Source organism: Triticum aestivum, chromosome 3A (genome assembly GCF_018294505.1).
Source record: "Triticum aestivum cultivar Chinese Spring chromosome 3A, IWGSC CS RefSeq v2.1, whole genome shotgun sequence".
In the NCBI taxonomy this organism is placed as follows: Eukaryota; Viridiplantae; Streptophyta; class Magnoliopsida; order Poales; family Poaceae; genus Triticum; species Triticum aestivum.
In genome coordinates, this window is record NC_057800.1 from 268,943,988 (window position 1) to 268,963,783 (window position 19,796).

Below are 19,796 nucleotides of genomic sequence, written 5' to 3' on the forward strand. Positions count from 1 at the left end.
AAAACGGGATGCCTAATCTCGGCGCTGACCCTCCACCCTCAGAATTCCGCCGACTCGGCTGATGATGGGCTCGATGCGCTCCCTGAGCGGCACAAGGTCGGTTCCCTCCGGCATGCTCGCCAGCGCGTCATCGAAGTCGAGGTCGGGGTACGAGTGCGCCACCTTGGTGAGAACCTTGGTCATGGCACCCTGGCAAAACCTCCGGGACTCATCGGCCAGTGAGGCCGCCCAATTGGCGTGGAGCCGCTCCAGAGCGCCGACGACCTTCTCGAAGAACATGGTCATGCTGTAATTGGCACTAACGCCCTGCTCCGGGACATACCTCACGTCCGGCATCCCCATGAGGGCCAGCTGTGCGGCGGCTTGGTTGGCGACGGTGGCAAGGCGATCGAGCCAACGGTTCTCGCCCTCCACGTGGTCCGCGAAGTTGAGGCCCTCGTTCTTCCGCAATAGCTTCTTGGCCTCCAGCTCCTTGGCCAGGGTCCCCTCTCGGGTTGTGGCCTCTGACAACACCTTCTCGAGGCCCTCCAGCTTTAGCTTGAGGTCTTTGATGGAGTTGTTGGCCTCGGAGAGCTCCCCAGCATTGCGGACGACCCCGCCCTACGCCTCTGTCAGGGCACTGTGGAGCGTGTCCTGCTCCTGGGACAACTTCAGGGCCTGCTCCTTCAACCTGTCGCGCTCTGCCTCCAGCCCCTCCACCTTGCCGGCGTGAACCTGGGCCTGGGCATTCAGTGCCTCCTTGTGCCTCTACTCCAGCTCGCTGGTCCGCTGCAAGACAAGCTTCTCCACCTCTGCATCCTTGCCGCGAAGCATGGCGGCAACCTTCTCCTCGCACGCAGCGAGGTCCTCCTCCTGGGAGTTCAGCGCGGCCTCGCGCTGGGTCCAAGCGGCTTCGGCGGCCACAGCCAAGTTCTTCGCCGCCTCTTGAGCTTTATCGACGTCGGTGAGATTCATGGTGAGCTCCACATCGCGCCTGGCCTGCTCACCCTAGGTCTACTTGAGCTCCTTGTGGGCCTCGCAGAACCAGTCCCGCGCCTCGGCAACGCGCTTCTGGAGGTCCGCCTCCGCCTTCTCAACCACCGCCGTCCTGGACTTAGCCTTGTCCAGGCGGGCGCGGTGGAGCGCCTGGAGCTTCCGAAAGCTGACGCCCATGGCGTGGAGGAGCCGCTCTTCCTGCGAGCTATCGCCGCCAACGATCGGCTTGTCAATGACTTCTAACCCGGCAGTGGCAAGCACCTCGTCGTCAAACACCTCTCCCTCAACGGGTGTCCTGGCGCTCGACACACCTGGAAGGTGGACGAACAAATCGTCACTCACCCTCAGGTACTTGCCGGAGCCGGAAGCAGCAGAGGAGGAAGGCTGGTCACCAGCCTCCTCCTCCTCCTCCTTGGCAACGGTCCCGCCGGCTTCCCCGGCAGGCCCCTTGCCGGCCTCCTCAGCGGCAGCCTTGTCGGCCTCCCCGGTGGGCCCCTCGGTGGCATCCTCGACAGCGTCTTTGGCGGCCTCCTCGGAGGCGATCCTCTCGGCGTCCGCCCCGGCGGCCTTGGCGACGCCCTCAATGATGGCGTCCACGTCCTCTGGGTTCACCGAGGAGGAATCTGGGCGCCGAAGAAAGGGGTGATGCAAGGCCAGGACCAGGAGCCCTAAAAAAATGGGGGAAGCAGGGACGAATGGCAAACGGCTTACCTGTGCCAGTACCCGCCTGGGAAATGGAAGCCCCCTCCCCGCCAACATTTGGCGTCGAGGCAAAGCCGCCGGCGCTCGAGTTATCCTCCTCCTCCTCCATGTGCGTGGGCCCGGTGCCTGGCGCCCTTGCCGGGGACGCCCCCCGGGGCGGCGTGGTCGATGGGGGCGGCGTGTTGGGAGTAGCCCTCTATGGCTCCTCCTGCTGCTGCTCTCCTCGTGTGTACCTGACAAGGTAAGCACCAAGGTGTCGTGCCCCAGACACATGTCGACGGGAGAAGAGTGATGAACTTACGCTGGGGGCTCTGCCGGGGGCTGCTGTTCGGGCTGCTCAACACCACCAATGGCGACCCCGAAGTACCAACTGGGGGCTGGCCACCCGCCGAGAACTTGGCCCTCTTCACTCTCTGGGCCAGCGTCTCCCCGTCCTTGCAAAGATGAAAACAAGTCAAGACAAGCAACACAGATTGAGGAGGCAGAGATAACGAAAAGGAACCAGATACTTACTCGTCGTCCGCCTCCTCCTCTACTGTCTTCCTCTTCCTCCTCGAGCTGAGGGATCCATAATCAAAAGTAACCTGCATATCAACATTCGCCGGAGCAGGAGAAGGAGGTGGTGTCTGGCACGTGTGGACGAAGAAGGGGCGGCTGTCTTCTTCTTCACCACGGCCTTCGCCGGCTTCTTTGTCGCCGCGGCCCTCGTATGACGCCCGGGCTCCTCCAAGGTCAGCTGTGACTGCGCAGCCCTGCCGAGCCGGACCGGCTCGCCGTAACTGGCCCGCCGCAGGACTCGCCCCTTCCCCGTAGGTGGCGTCGGCTCTGCGGTCTCGGCCTCCTCCGACGACGACCCGCCAGTCACATCTTCAACCAAAGGAGCCTCGATGCCGGCGCTGCTGGCTCCCCCGGCGGTCATCACCCACCGGGCGAGCTCCTCGTCCTCCACGGCCATCGCGGCCTTGTCCTCCACTCCGCCGGCGTTGCCGGCCTCCCTGGCAAGTTGCGCCTCCCTCGCCCTGGTGGTGATGTAGTTCAGCTCTGCCTGGGAGGTGTCCTAGACAAGCACCCGCTCGGCGTCAGCGTTGACATACACCTCGTGCAGGGTGTCGAAGAACTACTGCACTTCAGCGTTCTCTGGCTCCTTCCAGCTTGGGGCGGGGTTGTGCGCGTTGCAGTCCGGCATCATGGCGACGATCTCGGACCGACGCAAGTTGTTGCACAACGGGACCACCCCCGGCGGCAGCTTGAACAGAGGCCCCTTTAGGACCTTGCCGGCCTTCGCGGTGGCCCTCGCAACCTTGCCGGTCCGCTCGACCTCGCCGTCGTGGCCCACGTCGAGCTGGAAGATCCGCTGGCAGAAATGGGCGTGCGCCATCACTGTGAAGTTGTGGTCGAGGCCAGGGCGGAGCCGCATGATGTCTGCGGGGTTCGTGAAGAGCCAGGTTGGCCTCCCATTGTCATGCAGAGGAGCGATCCAGCGACGGATGAAGTCCGCCCCAATCATCTCAAGGGTGAGCCCGGCTTGGGTAAGCCGGAGAATCCTGGTGGTGGCGACCGTGAGCTTTCCTCCGTCGGTGTCGACGTCGCTCCAATCGCTTCCGCGAACCGGCGGCGCCTGGCGAACTTTGCAGAATGCCGGCGGGTCCTTCTCTTCGATCCAGCACCACCGGCCCCGCCATTCTTCCCACCTCTCCTTCATGGCGCCGTCCAGGTACGCTCCCTTGGATTTTGGGATCCAGGCGATGCACCCCGAGATGGCACCTCCCGTTTGGATCCGAGGGAAGAAGTAATGGCGGAAGAGCGCCGTGTTGGGGTGCACCCCGGCAAAGCCTTCGCAAAGGTGCGCGACAAGGGCCATGCACGCCACCGCATTCGGAGTAAAATCCAGGAGGTGGAAGCTGAAGGTGTGCATGATGTCGCTGAAGAAATCGGAGAAGGGAGGACAGAGCCCGCATGAAAAATAATCAATAAAGAAAGGGTACCGATTTGGGGCAGCCTCGGTGCAGTTGGCGGGGATGACGCGCGTGGCCAGATGCCCTGAATTCTCTCCACCCGTTTTGCCTCCCCACAGGGGCCTGAAGGAGTCCCGAAGCTCGAACACGTCGACCATCAAGGGGAAGCAGGTGGATTGCGTCCGCTGCACTGCCAGTGCACTCTCCGGTGGATCCGCAGCTCCGACGTCCTTGGCCACTCCCTTTCCCTTGGTGAATTTTGGCGCCATGGCGACCGGGGGAGGAGGGTAGGACAGAGGGCGGCGGAAGCGCAATGACGGCAAGCGGGGACGAAGCTTAAGGAAGAAGAGGAAGGAAGACGGAGGTGTCCGAGATTGGGGTCGCGTGGAGGGTAAAAGGAACAGTGCACCTGCGGTTATCCCTTTTTATGGGGAAGCCGCGGGGCGCGCTGCCCATTTACTGTGACGTGACGCATGCGTGTGGAAACCGTCCCACGCATGCCGCCCACGTCACGGACACCCCTCCACACCGCGCCACGCGCGCAGATCGTGGGAGGTGGAGCGCGCGAAGAATCTTACCATGGTAAAAACCGCCCCACCTGCCCGCACACAGTTTTGGGCCTGGCCCAACAACGTGTTGCGCTTATGTGTGGCCCAGGCCCGGGGCCTCTTGTCGGTGTAAAAAATAGGGGCGCATCTTTGTACCCCTTTTTCCCGTGCACGGGCAGTCAGAGCCGCGCCCACGGCCACACCAAGCAGAACGAGGGAGGTGAGCAAAGGTAAGATCGATGCCTAAGACAATCAAAGCAACGCCAAGGCCAAGACCACAAAGAGCAGAGGGACGAAGCAAGTTCCCCCGGCAAGACCCTTGCCGGGTGGCCTTAGCGGCCCCGGCAAGACTCTTGCCGGGACAGCCCGCCCCGCACCAACAGAGTGAGCCCCTCTTGAGCCCACGGCCACCAGTGCCATCACCAGCGTGGGGCCAGGGCTCGGGAAGGCACCCCTGTGGTGGCGTGAAGATCTTTGTGAAGACATATTCAAGATCAGATTAGAAGATGACGATTCTCGGCAAGATCCTTGCCAAGGAAGGCCACCAAACCCCCGACAAGATCCTTGCCGGTGATGACAACATGCCACGGCGAGACCCTTGCCGGGCCACCAGGCAAGGCCCTCGCCAAAGATGCTGGCAAGGCCACCGCCAAGCCCACGTCAACCAAGCTTCCACCGCCGTTCACATGCAGCTGCCAGCCCAACCAGCTGGGCGGGCACCTGCATGGCAACATGCAGCTCCCGGGCTAACTCATCACACGCCTGCATGGCGGCATGCAGATCTTCGTGAAGGCTCCACCACCGCTCCAACTCAGCTGCCTTCCTGCCTACATGGCACCGCACGCATCCCGAGCTGAGGCGCATGTCGAAGCGAGAAGGAGCAGCGATGGAAGGGACAGGCCTCGCCCCCGTCCCCGATAAAGCAAGAGGACACCTAAGCGATGCATTAAATGCACCTTGTCCTGTAATACGAGGGATAAGCTTGTGCCATTGTAGACCTTTCCACCTCCTGTGTGCCACTGTGGCAACCCCTTTTTCTTATAAAAGGAGGCCCGAGGCAACGAGGAGGGGGATTCGGCTCTTTTGAACCACACGCTGACCACAGCTAGTTCGAGAGCTCAAGAACTCTCAGAAATACACCCACCAAAGAAGGACTAGGCTTTTACGCATCCTCGCGGCCCGAACCTGGGTAAACAATCCTTGTGCTATCTACTAGCCCTGCTCTCCTCGCAACCCTGCGCCCCGGCAACCGTAGTAGGGATTTTTGTGATCCCATAGGTGTCGTTCCGCACCTACATTGGTGTGATTGGAAAATGTCTTCGAACATTATGAGGAATCCTCTTCACAGCATCGCCATCTTTCCATCTTGATGATTTGCATTTCGGGCATTCACTTAAGTTGGCATAATCATTCCGGAACAAAACACAATTATTCTTACAAACATGGATCATATCATATCCAATTCCAACTTCACGAAGGAAATTCTTCATTTTACTTTAGGTGTGTGGCAGCTCAGACGCATCTGGGAAAGCTTTGCGGAAAGCAACCAACATTGCATCGAATGATTTGTTGGTCATCCGCTCAGATGTCTTCGCCTAAAGAAAGGTGACCATAGCTGAGAATACTGACAGCTTATTTCCTGGGGTGACAGCTACGTCGCGTAGTTCCAACATCTGGGCCCACCGTTTTTCTTCTGCAGGTGAAAGTTCACGGAATGCATGAGCATTTCATAGCATTGTTTCAATGTTGGTCAAACTCACTGGCTCCGCCACCACCTCCTCCTCCTCTTCCACCTGAGCATCAGGCAGATCAAGATGGTGATCTGCTGCTTCCACGTAGTCAATAACATTGACGTTCAAAGCTTCACCATGATGAACCCACCTAGTATATGTGACCGACATACCATACAAGTGTAGATGATTTTGCACAGTTGACTAGGGTCTTGTAACTGAATTCATACAGTTGCTACACGGGCAGAGCACATCTGATTTCGGACCACCGTACTCAACACTGATAAAGTTCCTGAAGTTTTCAACCTGCTCGACATATGCAGCGGAGAATCTTCGAGCAGAAGTTATCCAAGTCCTGTCCATCTGTTAGACATAAAAATTAGTTCTTCTATTAGATATTATAGGAAAACCATATATGTTTTTTTATGAAGTCCAGAAAAAAATACCTAGGTAGAGGTCTAAAGCTATGGCAAGATATTTGGACGAGCGTATCTAAGTAACGAAATATATGTAAAGCTAATTCAGCAAACAAATTTGAGTGCTAAATTATGGCAGGCTGTTTCAGCAGTCAATGAGGCCGAGCACACAGCCATCGAACTATCGAAGGCCATCACAGCAATAAAGATCGAGTATAAAATGGTGTAGTGCTATTTCACCTAACAGATTGGCTACTAGACCATGGCAATCTACGTCACAATAAATATATGGCAGGATATTTTAGCAACTAATCGGCCTTGGCATGCCATCTCAGCTAAGCAGATTGAGTGCAGAACAGGGCAAGGAAGCTTCTTAAGCAGAGCATATTGATTGTAAACTACTTCGGCAAACAGTGAGATTAACAGCGTCTATCGGCTAACATTCAGCGATATACCGACATGCACACGGCCTTAGTATAGAATGCACGTACCGTGGGAGAAGGTGAACGCCGTGCGTCTCCACACGAAGGTCGCCAGCGATAGCGGCGCTGACCATCGTGCGCCTCCACAAGAACATCGCCAATGGTGGCGGCGCGATTAGAGGACGACAGTCTACGAGAGCGTACCATGGGAGCTAGAGGATCGCCGTGCATCCCCCTTGATGAACCGCGGCGCCGGCGTATCAGCGCGGTGGGGAGGGCGGCTTTGGAGGAGCCAATGGAGTGGAGGGGCGGGGGAGGGGGGTTGGGGGAATATTATTGGCTAGTTGGCCGAAGGGCGGTTGAATCTAGGATTTGGGCGGAATTTTTGGGTGGGTGGGGGAGGATTTTCATGCGGTGGGCGGGGGGAGTTTGGCGCATGGTCGGTTTCTCCAAGTGTCGTCCCACGTGTCAATGAAGAGGCAAGCCGAAGCGTGTTCTGTTTGCGTGAGCCGTGTGCAGGACTGAATGTGTGTGGGGTGCAATGCGACCGCAACAGGGGTGCTGTGAGTGTACCACATTTTTTCCTTTTAAACTAGGTGCTTCACCCCCTCAAAAAAACTTGTTGCTTCACGCAATCCATCAATACTACTACTAGTAATCTGGTAATCCCGACTAAAACGGCGCGGCCGGGTCTTTTCCCGCACGATATGCTGGGAGGTTGGCTTAGTTGGATTTTTTAGGATGAGTAATGCTACACCTATGTAATCCCAGTTATGTAATTAACATATTGTGAAACGTGTGAGCTGTTGATTGTAGATTGGGGGGAGGGAGGGGCCCACCACCATGAAAATTAGGGGAGGAGAGAGAGGCAATTTACATTAACCCTTCATAGGTTCCCGTAGATGTAGAAAGATGTGAAATACGTGAATGTGTAGTGGACGTACTATTGGAGTGCCTAAGATAAATTGTGTATGTATAGACCCTATGTGTTTATTTTACTTCACATGTTAGCTTTGTCTCGGTTCAATAAAAAGAAGAGTTGGTGATGATGGTGTGCCTGTCATCCTGCAATATAGGTTGTCCGGTCTATATCTAACGGATAGGAAGGAAACTATGACAATTTGCCCGCACTCCTCTCCACATTTGCAGATAAGGCCTTCCCTCGTTCATCCTTTTCTCCCACAAGATCTTGATCTTCCGTGCAACACACGGGCGTCTTGCTAGTAATCCTACAATATACTATATTATTGTGAAAGTTCATATACACCAGCCAAGATTAATGCAAACACGGCAGATTTTCATTACATTTTGAACTTTTATAGGACATAAAAATAAAAGAAACCCGACCCTAAACCTATTCTACGGCAGTGACCGACATCCTCCATCTGCGATCTCTATGTACGGGGGCGGGGTTCAAGACCCGTGAAGTGAAGGTGCGGTCTCCGGCGAAGAAGAGTAGAACACGAGATACGGACCGGCCAGTTGGCACACCATGCCCTGCCGCCTCCCATGCCGTACTCATCCTCGGAGCAGTCCTCGACCTTGGCGGTGCCGGACGTTGGACGGCGGCAAGTAGGATGCATGGCTGACGGTGCTCCCGTCGTCGGCCGCCAGCGTGGGCACCGCTTGTGCGGTCGCATCCGTGTATGCCTACGATGCTATTGCGTCGCGAGAGGCAACTTGAGCGAGGGCGGCAACCTCGAGCTTCATCCCCAAAGACAAGCTCTCCCGCAGAGTGTTCGCGCTTGCGGTCATGGCAGATGTGCTGCCAGGTAGGAGGACGATACGCTATGGTGTGGTGGTTAGCTGGACATTGCCGCTTTAAGTGGCGCATCTGGTGAGGCCAAGCTTCCTGGTGCGTCATTAAGTCGCCGGAGTTGGTTCCTCGGGCACCGAGCCTCTTAACGACGACATACAGACGGACGACATGAATGCGGGCTGCTGGCGCCGGGTGGGAACGCACCACGCGACGGCGCGAGGGACGAGGGTTTTTGGTGTGCTAGGGTAGTCAGCTCCGGTCGTGGCAACGTTGGAGATGCCCTTTGCTCACATGTGATCGACACATGTCATTGAAAAAGCAAGATGACCCGGCATGGTCTCAGGTCCTAAGGATGCAGTTGGCCGCGCTACACCACTCCGCGGATGCGTCCCGGCGCCCCGTGCATCCTCGACGAACCGGGTGTTGGGGTGTGTTTGGATTGTGGACAAAATGCACCTTACCAAAATTTTGGTAATGACCCAAAGATTGGTCTTTGTTTGGATGGTTGCCATTTTTTTGGCATGCCAATGAACTCCAGCCAACTGTAGTTCATTTTTCTTGCCAATGTCGGCCAAATCATGGGCAACCAAAACCTCAGCTAACATTTTGGCTACCAAATGCTTTGATAGGGCAACCTTGGGCACAAACCAAACATATTGTTGGTCGTGCCACAACACTAACGCCACCCACGGCACACTGAAACCTACCGTGTCTAGCGACGATGAGCGTGTCGCTCACCGCGGTCGCCATGTCCAGAGGCGGTGCTGGAGCTGCGCCACGTTGTTGGCCCCCACGACCCACATGAACAGTTGCCGGTGGCAAGGAGGTCATGGGCCAGCTCCTCCATTTGACTAGTCTGCGCTACGTCGTCCAAATAGGTGTGCCCCACATGTCGGTTTCCCTATTTTCCCGACCATATTCGAGCGTCTGTGCTCCGCGTTGCGCATTAGGCCTTTCACTATGTAGGCCAAGCGAGACAACTTATTGTTTATTTGAGCCGTTCAAGTATAATCATGTGGCGTTTGCTTATTTCTCATTCCTCTCCAACCCTCTTCTCCATCGATCATGTCGCCCTCTGGTCGAGTCCATCCTTCTGCATGCCTCATTTGAACATTCCGCCGAGTATCATTCGCATGTGGGCCTAGACCATGCTTGTATTTCCAATGTTTTATAATTTATCCGACATGCATACAAACAAACGGTTCGTTTAAAGTCTCACTTTGCCTCCACTACGTGTTGCTTCGCGTCTTAGTTTTCACATCACATTCAGTTCATGCCCCGACACATGTTGACGAGATCAATTGCATGTCGTGCAAGGAGATAAAGGTTTGGTATGTTTCTATGATAGAAATACCCGCGGGGGGTCTATGGGGATCAGAGGGAGTATATTGTACGTTCATAAGCGAAACGAACGTATTGTACCCACCCTAGTCCTCTTTCAATCGATCTCCGAACCTCGAGATGAAATCGAATGAGAACGAGTGGGGGCATGTGTGATACCTAATGTAGATTCAAAATTTTGAACCGGTGATCATAGCATCCGCAAATCATATATAAATGGTATTCAATGTTTTTTCGTTTTTGAACGTACAATATACTCCCTCCTGTCCTTTCTAGTTTACATATAAGTTTTATGTGTAGTCAAAGTATCTCTACTTTGATCAAAAACGTATCAACATTCAACAACGCCCAATCAATATTGTTCGATTCATACGTACTCCTAGATTTGTACTCGAGATGGTTTCCAATTTGTTTTCAACCACGTGAATGTGCTTGTTCTCGCGCATGCTCTTCCTACTGGGATTTCGCCATGTATATAGCTAGTCCAATAGTAACTTTTTTAAGCTCCCTGTCCAATAGTACTAGTGGAGTACTGACAACATCTGTACTAGAGTATGCATTGCTCATAGTAGTACTCCCTCCTTCCATTTATATAGGGCCTATGTGGAGGAGAGAGGTGTGAAAAAGTAAGGGGAGTGATCTCTCATGCAAGAGCCTAGCTATATACGCATTCCTAGTTAAACACAACAAATATGAATAAAGAGATGGAGAGGAGGTGGAAAAAAGTACTGATACAATAGCCAACCTTATAATTTTTTTGCACGAAATAGCCACCCTTATAGCCCACACTACTGTATGAGTGCATATAATAGATGATGGCTATAGATGACTTGGAAGTTCCTTATAGCCATCGATTGGCTATATTATTAACCATGCTCTAATGCGTTTTTCAAAACCGCATTTGACTATTGACAAGATTAATAGTACATGAGATGTATAATGTGAAAATCATACCATTGGAAGCTCCTTTCACATACAAATTTGACCATATGCTTTGTGTTAGTTGCATGTCATATATTATTACTCTAACATTTGGTCAAAGTTAGCCTCGAAAAACGCATTAGGCCCTGTATAGTAAATGGAAGGAGGGAGTAGTAGTGAAGTGGATCCTCTGATGTAGGTATCCCTGCCTTACCCTCCCTTTCTGTCACTTACTGGCGGACCCCATGCTTGCTAGGCCCCACATGTTAGTTACTCAATGGGTTCGGCCACGTCAAGGGATCCTCATCCGTAGTATACTTCCTCTGTTTTTATTTACTCCGCATAAAATGGAGGGAGTGGTAGTATAAATGACACGGGCGGGGGAGGGGGAGGGACGTCGGTTTGCTCTCAACTGCGGTCCCACAAGCGAGCAAAAATGCAAGACTAAGCGCGTTCCATTCGGTGAGCGACGTGGAGGGTCCAGCGTGCCGGGCTACAATGAGAACGCGACAAGAGCGATGTACAGTCAAAACCGATTGACCGGTCGTCACCGGAACCACTATTCACACCAGAACCTTCACTGCTCGGCCTACGCCAGCCACTGCCCTAATACCACACCTAATCTCCAGCCCCTTCCCCCACCTTTTGATCCCCTAGCCCGCATCAAGCGTCCCCTAGTTCACCGGAAAGCCATGGTGCACCGCAAGATCACGTACTACAAGATGCTAACGCCGGAGCACCGCGCAGAAATCACAGCGGCGGTCGGCACCACAGACCTCCATCCCCCAGCTCGCTTTGCGGTGGGCCAATCCTCGAGTTCTCTACAGCCAAGCTACGAGGAGGAGGAAGCCGATCCAATGTTCATGGCGGAGGTCACGCCGCAGAAGGCCCCCGATGGGTATGAGACGATGGACGTCGACTTCGTGCCGACGTCCGAGTCCCCCATGGTGCAGGCGGACCAGCGGTTCAACCTGGTGGTACTAAAGGAGGACCGAGAGGCAGAGGCTCAACTCCATGCAGAGCGCGTGCATGCCACTGCCATCGAGGCTCTCCTGTAGGTGGAACCGGATGTCGTGGATGTGAACCGGGTGGCAGAGGTTCAACTTGAGGCAGGGCGCGCGGATGTTGCTGCCATCGAGGCCCTCCTGCAGGTGGAACCACACGTCCTGGACTTGAACCGGGTGGCAGAGGCTCAACTCGACGTAGAGTGCGTGGATGCCGCTCTCATCGAGGCCCTCCTGCAGGCAGAACCGGACGTCCTGGACTTGAACCGGGCGGCGGAGGCTCGACTCGACACGGAGTGCGCGGATGCCGCTGCCATCGAGGCCCTCCTGCAGGCGGAACCAGACGTCCTCGACTTGAACCGGGCGATGCTCTCGTCCGTGCAGAGCGCCCGCACGCTCCGCGTGAACAAGTAGCTGGAGGCCGAGGAGAACCACGGTGCAGAGACACACGTCGGCAACTACGGCTGGTTCGCGCCGGCAGATAAAGACGACGAGGCCGTCTCGTTCCGCGAGCAGTGATAGTTTTTCTTTATGTTGTTGTTTTTATGGATCTTTTGCTGTGTAAAAACATATATTTTTATGCAAGCCCCCTAACTTGGGTCAGTCTACCATTTCAGGTGGTTGAATGAATATCCTACGTCTCCTAACCCTTCTTCCTCACCTCTTCTTCTTCCCCAACAGACCACCGCACAGGCCGTACGGATACTCCCCAACATACGGTTGGATAAACATACTCTATGAATGAAAATTATGTGTCAGCGGTAGGATTGCTGAGTTTGGTTTGTTCACATCCGACAGCACGTGTCAGTGAGGGTGCGTTCCCTTGGTTGGGTTTGCGGCGTGGAGGAGCGACTGTGTGAGGGTGCGGTGAGACCGCGGCATGCAGGAGCGAACGTGTGAGGGTGCGGTGCGACCGCGACAGCCGTGCACAAGTCTACCTCCTTTTCATTTTGAAAATTTTAGGCAAGCTTGGCAATGCAGGGCCTAGACCCAAACAGGATAAGTGCGTACTACGTACTAGGAGTACTAGTGTTAAAAAAGAAAGGCGAGGTTTTCCTTCACGGGATTAATCGATACAAATCCTCGTTTCACGTGTCAATTAATGCGTATTTTTTTTCTCCAAAGCCTAAAGAGCTAACAATCTCACTCCTCATCGCTTGATTAATGCAGCGCCATGCAAACCAACCTTCTCACTTCCGCATGCATGCAGGGGATATTAATGTCCTTGGTTGCTAGTACGAGGCAAACCCCATCATTTTTGCCTCGATTAGTGTTAGTGGCCTTTTGCAAATTGTAATTTTTATATACTGGCCTTGTGTACAAAAAAATGGAGGTAGTAACTATAGTTGACTTCCTTCCCCATTGCGGTGACGCCGACGATATCTCGAACGTTGTAGTTTGGCGAAGTGCGTTCGACGGACAACACCATTGAGGGAGACCACGGTAAGTCGTTCGCAAGTGTCGCCTGCAAGCCGAGACAACCGCCTTATTTTCATCCAGGAAGTCTGTTGAACTAAAGGACACATAAATGTACTAGTACTACTCGTACACAATAGCGTCGTCCGTCCAGCTTTGTGTGGTGAGATGGTTTCTCGAAGAAGACGATGGAGAAGCGGAGCCAGCGAAGAGTCAAATGATGGTTGCTTCGTCTGTGCTTTTTGATTTGACGCCTCACTGCTTTGTGATTTGTGATAGAAGGGACAGGGGAGTAGACTCTGTGCTCTATACTGTACATGCGTCCAAGCATGGGAGAAAGAGTAGAGATGTTGCATTTTTCTACTCCTTCAATCAATCAATCAGGGAGCTTCGGTTCCATCCTTTTGGCTTTGGCAACACCGTCCACAATGGTACCCACGATGCCAAAAGCTATTTTCACATTTGGCTACACATTGTGGATGCCCTTAACCGTACCACTTGGTTTTGCTCCTGTGTGCTATACAAATCTCAATTATATTGATCTAAAAAATTATAGAATCAAGATTAGTAAAAAGGAGGTCATTTTTGTTGGGAAACGTAGTAATTTCAAATTTTTCGTATGCACACGCGAGATCATGGTGATGCATAGCAACGAGAGGGAAGAGTATCGTCCATGTACCCTTGTAGACCGTAAGCATAAGCGTTATGAGAATGTGGTTGATGTAGTCGTACGTCTTCACGATCCGACCGATCCAAGTACCGAACGCACGACACCTCCGAGTTCAGCACATGTTCAGCTCGATGACATCCCACGAACTTTGATCCAGCAGAGCTTCACGGGAGAGTTCCGTCAGCACGACGGCGTGATGACAGTGATGATGTTGCTACCGACGCAGGGCTTCACCTAAGCACCGTTACGATATCATCGAGGTGGATTATGGTGGAGGGGGCACCGCACACGGCTTGGAATAATCAACTTGTGTGTTCTAGGGTGCCCCCCTGCCCCCGTATATAAAGGAGCAAGGGGAGGGGGCCGGCGGTCTTATAGGATGCGCCCCAAGGGGGAATCCTACTCCTACTAGGAGTAGGTTCCTCCTTTCCTAGTCCAACTAGGAGGGGAAGGAAAGAGGAGCAGGGGAGAAGGAAAGAGGGGGCCGGCCCCCAAAGCCCTCAACCAATTCAGTTTGGGCCTAGGGGGGTGCACCCCACACTTCCTTCCTTGATGCCCTCTCTTTCCACTAAGGCTGATGAAGGCCCATTGACCCCTCCGGCGAATTCCCGTAACTCTCAAGTACTCCGAAAAATACCTGAATCACTCGGAACCTTTCCGATGTCCGAATATAGTCGTCCAATATATCGATCTTTACGTCTCGACCATTTTGAGACTCCTTGTCATGTCCCCGATCTCATCCGGGACTCCGAACTACCTTCGGTACATCAAAACACATAAACTCATAGTACCGATTGTCACCGAACGTTAAGCGTGCGGACCCTACGGGTTCGAGAACTATGTAGACATGACCGAGACACTTCTCCGATCAATAATCAACAACGAAACCTGGATGCTCATATTGGCTCCCACATATTATACGAAGATCTTTATCAGTCAAACCGCATAACAACATACATTGTTCCCTTTGTCATCGGTATGTTACTTGCCCGAGATTCGATCGTCGGTATCTCAATACCTAGTTGAATCTCGTTACCGGCAAGTCTCTTTACTTGTTTTGTAATACATCATCCCGCAACTAACTCATTAGTTACATTGCTTGCAAGGCTTATAGTGATGTGCATTACCGAGAGGGCTCAGAGATACCTCTCCGACAATCGGAGTAACAAATCCTAATCTTGATCTATGCCAACTCAACAAATCGGAGACACCTGTAGAGAACCTTTATAATCACCCAATTACGTTGTGACGTTTGGTAGCACACAAAGTGTTCCTCCGGTATTCGGGAGTTGCATAATCTCATAGTCATAGGAACATGTATAAGTCATGAAGAAAGGAATAGCAACAAACTAAACGATCATCGTGCTAAGCTAACGGATGGGTCAAGTCAATCACATCATTCTCTAATGATGTGATCCCGTTAATCAAATGACAACTCATGTCTATGGTTAGGAAACATAACCATCATTGATTCAACGAGCTAGTCAAGTAGAGTCAAACTAGTGACACTCTGTTTGTCTATGTATTCACACGTGTACTAAGTTTCCGATTAATACAATTCTAGCATGAATAATAAACATTTATCATGATATAAGGAAATATAAATGACAACTTTATTATTGCCTCTAGGGCATATTTCCTTCAATTTTGCCGCGCGGATGGCGGGGGAGGTTTCTTATTTTTAGAGGACGTTGTCCTGGCGGTTTGCTAACATGCGGTCCCACGTTTCAGTGCTTTACCAAGCCGATCCGCGTCCCACATGAGGCAGAACAACGGAAGAAGCAACACGTGGTTAACTTGAAGAAGATGAGGGAGAAGAGGATTTAGCAATGAGTGAAATGACGGTTGCTTCGTCCCTCCAACTTCTTTTTTAGCATTATTACTTCGTCCCTCCAACATAACTGCGGGAAAGGTGCAGCTTTGTGATTTGACGCCTCATTGCTCATTACTACGCCGGCGCCATGACTGGGTGCTTCACCCCGGCTGCTCTGCATTGTATTCTGGTATGGCACGTGGACCCGGTAGCTTGATGTCCCACATGTCGGCGAAAGGGACTGGAAGATTTATGAAAGCGAGCACTCCACTCACGACACGACGGCTCAGTGCACTACAACAGGAACCCCCCTTCGACAACGTATCAATGCGTTGTCGTATGTCCATATATGCATTGCTAAGGCCTACACCAACGGATTTGTATGTGTTGCCATAGGTGGCGTTGGAAGGATCTACAACAATGTATATGCTTACGTTGGTAAACGGCGTGTAGAAGCGTTGTTAGGTAACAACATATAAAGCTATAGCCCAACAACACTTCATATGCGTTGGTGGCAACCCTGTACAAAAGGATTTTCTAATGGACATTAAAAATAATTGGAACTACTAAAAGCTTTGATAGATAGCATGAACAATTGATTATATTTTATATATTGTTGTCCATAATTATTAGGTCAATGCCAGTACTGCATAGGAGCCAGAATATAACAAATAGAAAGATATCATATATTATATCACTATGTTGCATTACAAAAAACATGATCCAAAGATTACAGGAGGTTAAACTAGTAGTGGCCCAATTCTTGACCTTGCAATCAACTATAATGTTTGAAACATTAATCCTAAAATTGGCATTCTAATTATCTTGTAGTAGCTCCAATTCTTAACCTTGCAATCAACATCTGAGCCATGCATCATCATTTTATCTTGGTGACCTACAACAACAACAATATGAGATGAGTAACTTATAGTAGAGAAAATCCGGCTAATAGAGAAGTAAAATTTAAATGAGCACCATAGAACTGTCTGCACACGTTTTGAATATCCATGGCTCATTGAGATAAGAATCTGCATAGAAAAATAGACACCTTTGATGAATCAGATCTGGCTGTTCATTATGAATAACTATCAGCTTGTATTTACTACTAAAAAATATCCAAACAATATATTATAATAACTACGAGATGACTTCAGCAACTGAATAATGACAACCAATAGTATCAACTATTACAAAATGGAACATCTCCATTGTCAAGAGGTCTGCACATTACTCCCGTACTACTCATCTTGGGATGATTCATTAGTCATTCTTTCTATGGTGTATAAGAAGAAATCTCATTGCCAACAACTTGAAAATCTTTAAATAATCTGCATCATGCAAAATTTCGTAATTACCTGAAAATTACAAAGTCACAAATTATAATTTCCTGATCCATGAATAAAATTATCAAAACCCGCAGAAGCAACAACACAAAAAAAAAAACATCACCATATTCGGGATAATTTGAGTTATCAACTGATGGCTACATGTTCTCTCCAATAAGACATGGCAAGATGCAACCAAACTGAAATCCTGAACAGAAAGAAAAGTAGATCACCACCCTATCTAATCTAGTGCAGAACACTTTGTATGCTATGTTATCTCATAGCTAGGAGATTTCATCTCAACTCTAGCCAAATTTAAGCAAACGATGATACATCTAAACTATTTTCGATAACCAAGGCAATGCCTATGTAATACTGAATGCTTAAACCAAGCCATGTGACACACATAGTGCCCAAATAGCATGCAACATCAAGGGTATTGTTACGTACCGGCTTATTACCCCGCACTTGAAAGTAGCACATGGCTCCATGGACACAACCATGTAGTCATTTCAAAGAAATATTAGGCATACCTGATTTATAGAATGGTCTGGAGTGCGCGTACAATTAGACGTCTAATATCCAATTGTCGGAAGTGGACAATCTAGCTACCAAATATGTAGTTACTCACTAAAACAAAAATTGTGAAAAGCATTAGTGTATTATACAACAGATTTCCAAAAAAATATCACGTGTACAATCAAAGGTAGGTGAGCCGTGAGCCAAACACAGATACCATGATTTATTTGTTACAATGCAAGAGGGACAATATCTCCCTATTACAAATATCAGTGCAATGAGGCGTGCACATACTGGTCCACATGTGGTTCAAGTTCAACGAGGAAATAAAAGGAGCTATAGAATAAAGAAATAAATTAGAGGTAAGACGAAAACAATTGAAAGAACAAAAACTGAAATATCACATATACCTCATTCTATATCCTCTTGTTATAATTTTAAAGAGCGCCTGAAATCAATGAGCTGAGGTAAAGTTATCACATAGGAAAATGAAGAAGCAAAACTGTACGTACAAACTGTAATTAATGGCACTTACGAATTGTTCCATTCCATATTTAAGTTGCTAGCTCCACATGAATTAGGGTGAGTAGGAGGCAAAACAGGGACGTAAATTTTGTGAGGAATCAATTGCTGGGGGCAAAACATTAGAAGATTAGCCCACCAATTATGAAAAAGATGGAAGAGAATCGTTGGTTGGCACTTTGAACCTTCATGAGGATAAGATGGGAGGAAGTACACGTTGGTGAGAGGTTTCAGGGGCTGGGGGTAAGGACATGATTGCGTAGTTGCTGCCGGTGATGCTAGCTTGGGCAAGCGCTCGTAGAGGCTAGAGGGTCTTCTCCTTGCGTTAGACATTCATGCATGGAAATAAGATGTGGATTGGACAGGAACATAGTGCTGTGAGGCTGCACTGCAAGGCAGATGTGATAGGGATGGGGCGGCTATCTCTCCGGCGGTAGCGACGGCGACGCAGTGGCCATTTTCTTCTTCTCTCCGGTTCGTCTCCCTTATCTTGCTTCTTCTCTTCTTAAGTTGTAGGCAAGGGTTAGATTGAGACAGTTCCTGATCCCTGTTTCCTGCCACATCCTATCTAGGGCTGTATTGTGAAATTCTCCTCACCGATTAATAGTTGTTGTGGGCATGGATTTGGTTTTTCTGTTTTCCAGATTTCTGAAATCGACTTAGTATTGATCAGAGTTGATTACCACACATACTTATTAAGAGTATACTCTGCTTATTAGTAACTGTGTAATGCCTTTCCAGTGAAGATTTAAATAGGGAAGCAACAAGCAAATAAGCTTTTGCTTTATTATTAAAATAGTCATGGCAAACAAACATGTAGTTGTCTAGTAAAAGCAATGTGATGATGCATTATTGGGATCTAGACGTACACTGGTGCTTGAAAACTGTTGATGATAGGAGACCTGCTTGAAATCTCTGTGTTTTGTTATCTACAATCATGATATAATAATCAATCCCTCTCAAACCTTATATATAACCGACAATATTTAGATCAAGGGGAATAGTTGATGCAAGGGATTCAATACCAAAACGGATCTGAGTGAGATGCAGGAATCCACTCAATCCCTGTGTTAATTGGTTCCCTTTGGGGAATAAACCAAACTGAACAAAGCCTTAAGGGATACCAGTAAAGAATTGCAGATGCGGGAGGGACAGAATAAGACCTGTTGAACTGCTACAGTTTAGGATGATGGGTGCGTTAGTACGTGCTTCATTCCTAGCTGTGCGGACGAACAACGACAACGATTGCATCTCTGGTCACGCGAAGGAACGGCGGCTGCGACGCCTTCTCCGACGCAGGAGGATGGGCGGCGGCAGCGCCTTCCCTGGCGCGGGAGGATGGGCAGCCGCGACGCCTTCCCTGGCGCGGGAGGATGGGCGGCCGTGACGCCTTCCCCGGCGCAGGAGGATGGGCGGCGACGCAGTCTGTTTCACCAGCGAGCGGAGAAAGTGGCGACGGAGGAGGCCGAGGGCGAGGGGGCGGCGGTGGTGGTGGGAACCCTGGCTGCTGGGTGTGTCACCCGATTTTTTCAGAGAGATGTGTAAAGGAAAAAAATGAAGGAATGGATATTTTAGATGTGCGAGATAGAGGGAGGTGGTGGTACGGGGAGGTTAGTGCTAAATGGGGAGGGTGCGTTCAACCAAACAACACATTGTGTTAGGGCGATGCTAGGCGCCGGCGCACCGGCCGAAACGTTCGGCCGGTCCAGCCCTAGCCGTTCGATGCGAGGCGTGCGCAGTTGGATCTGGAGCAAAAAA

The 19,796-nt window shown here is 50.8% G+C and overlaps 1 long non-coding RNA gene across 1 annotated transcript; it reads right to left on the reverse strand.

Moving 5' to 3' along the window:
• Positions 1-16,337: 16,337 nt before the first annotated feature.
• Positions 16,338-19,625, reverse strand: LOC123061155 (uncharacterized). Its single transcript, XR_006428567.1, has 2 exons — positions 16,648-19,625; positions 16,338-16,567 (listed from the first exon to the last, which is right to left on the reverse strand). It is a non-coding gene; the product is annotated as an uncharacterized lncRNA (long non-coding RNA).
• Positions 19,626-19,796: the final 171 nt, after the last annotated feature.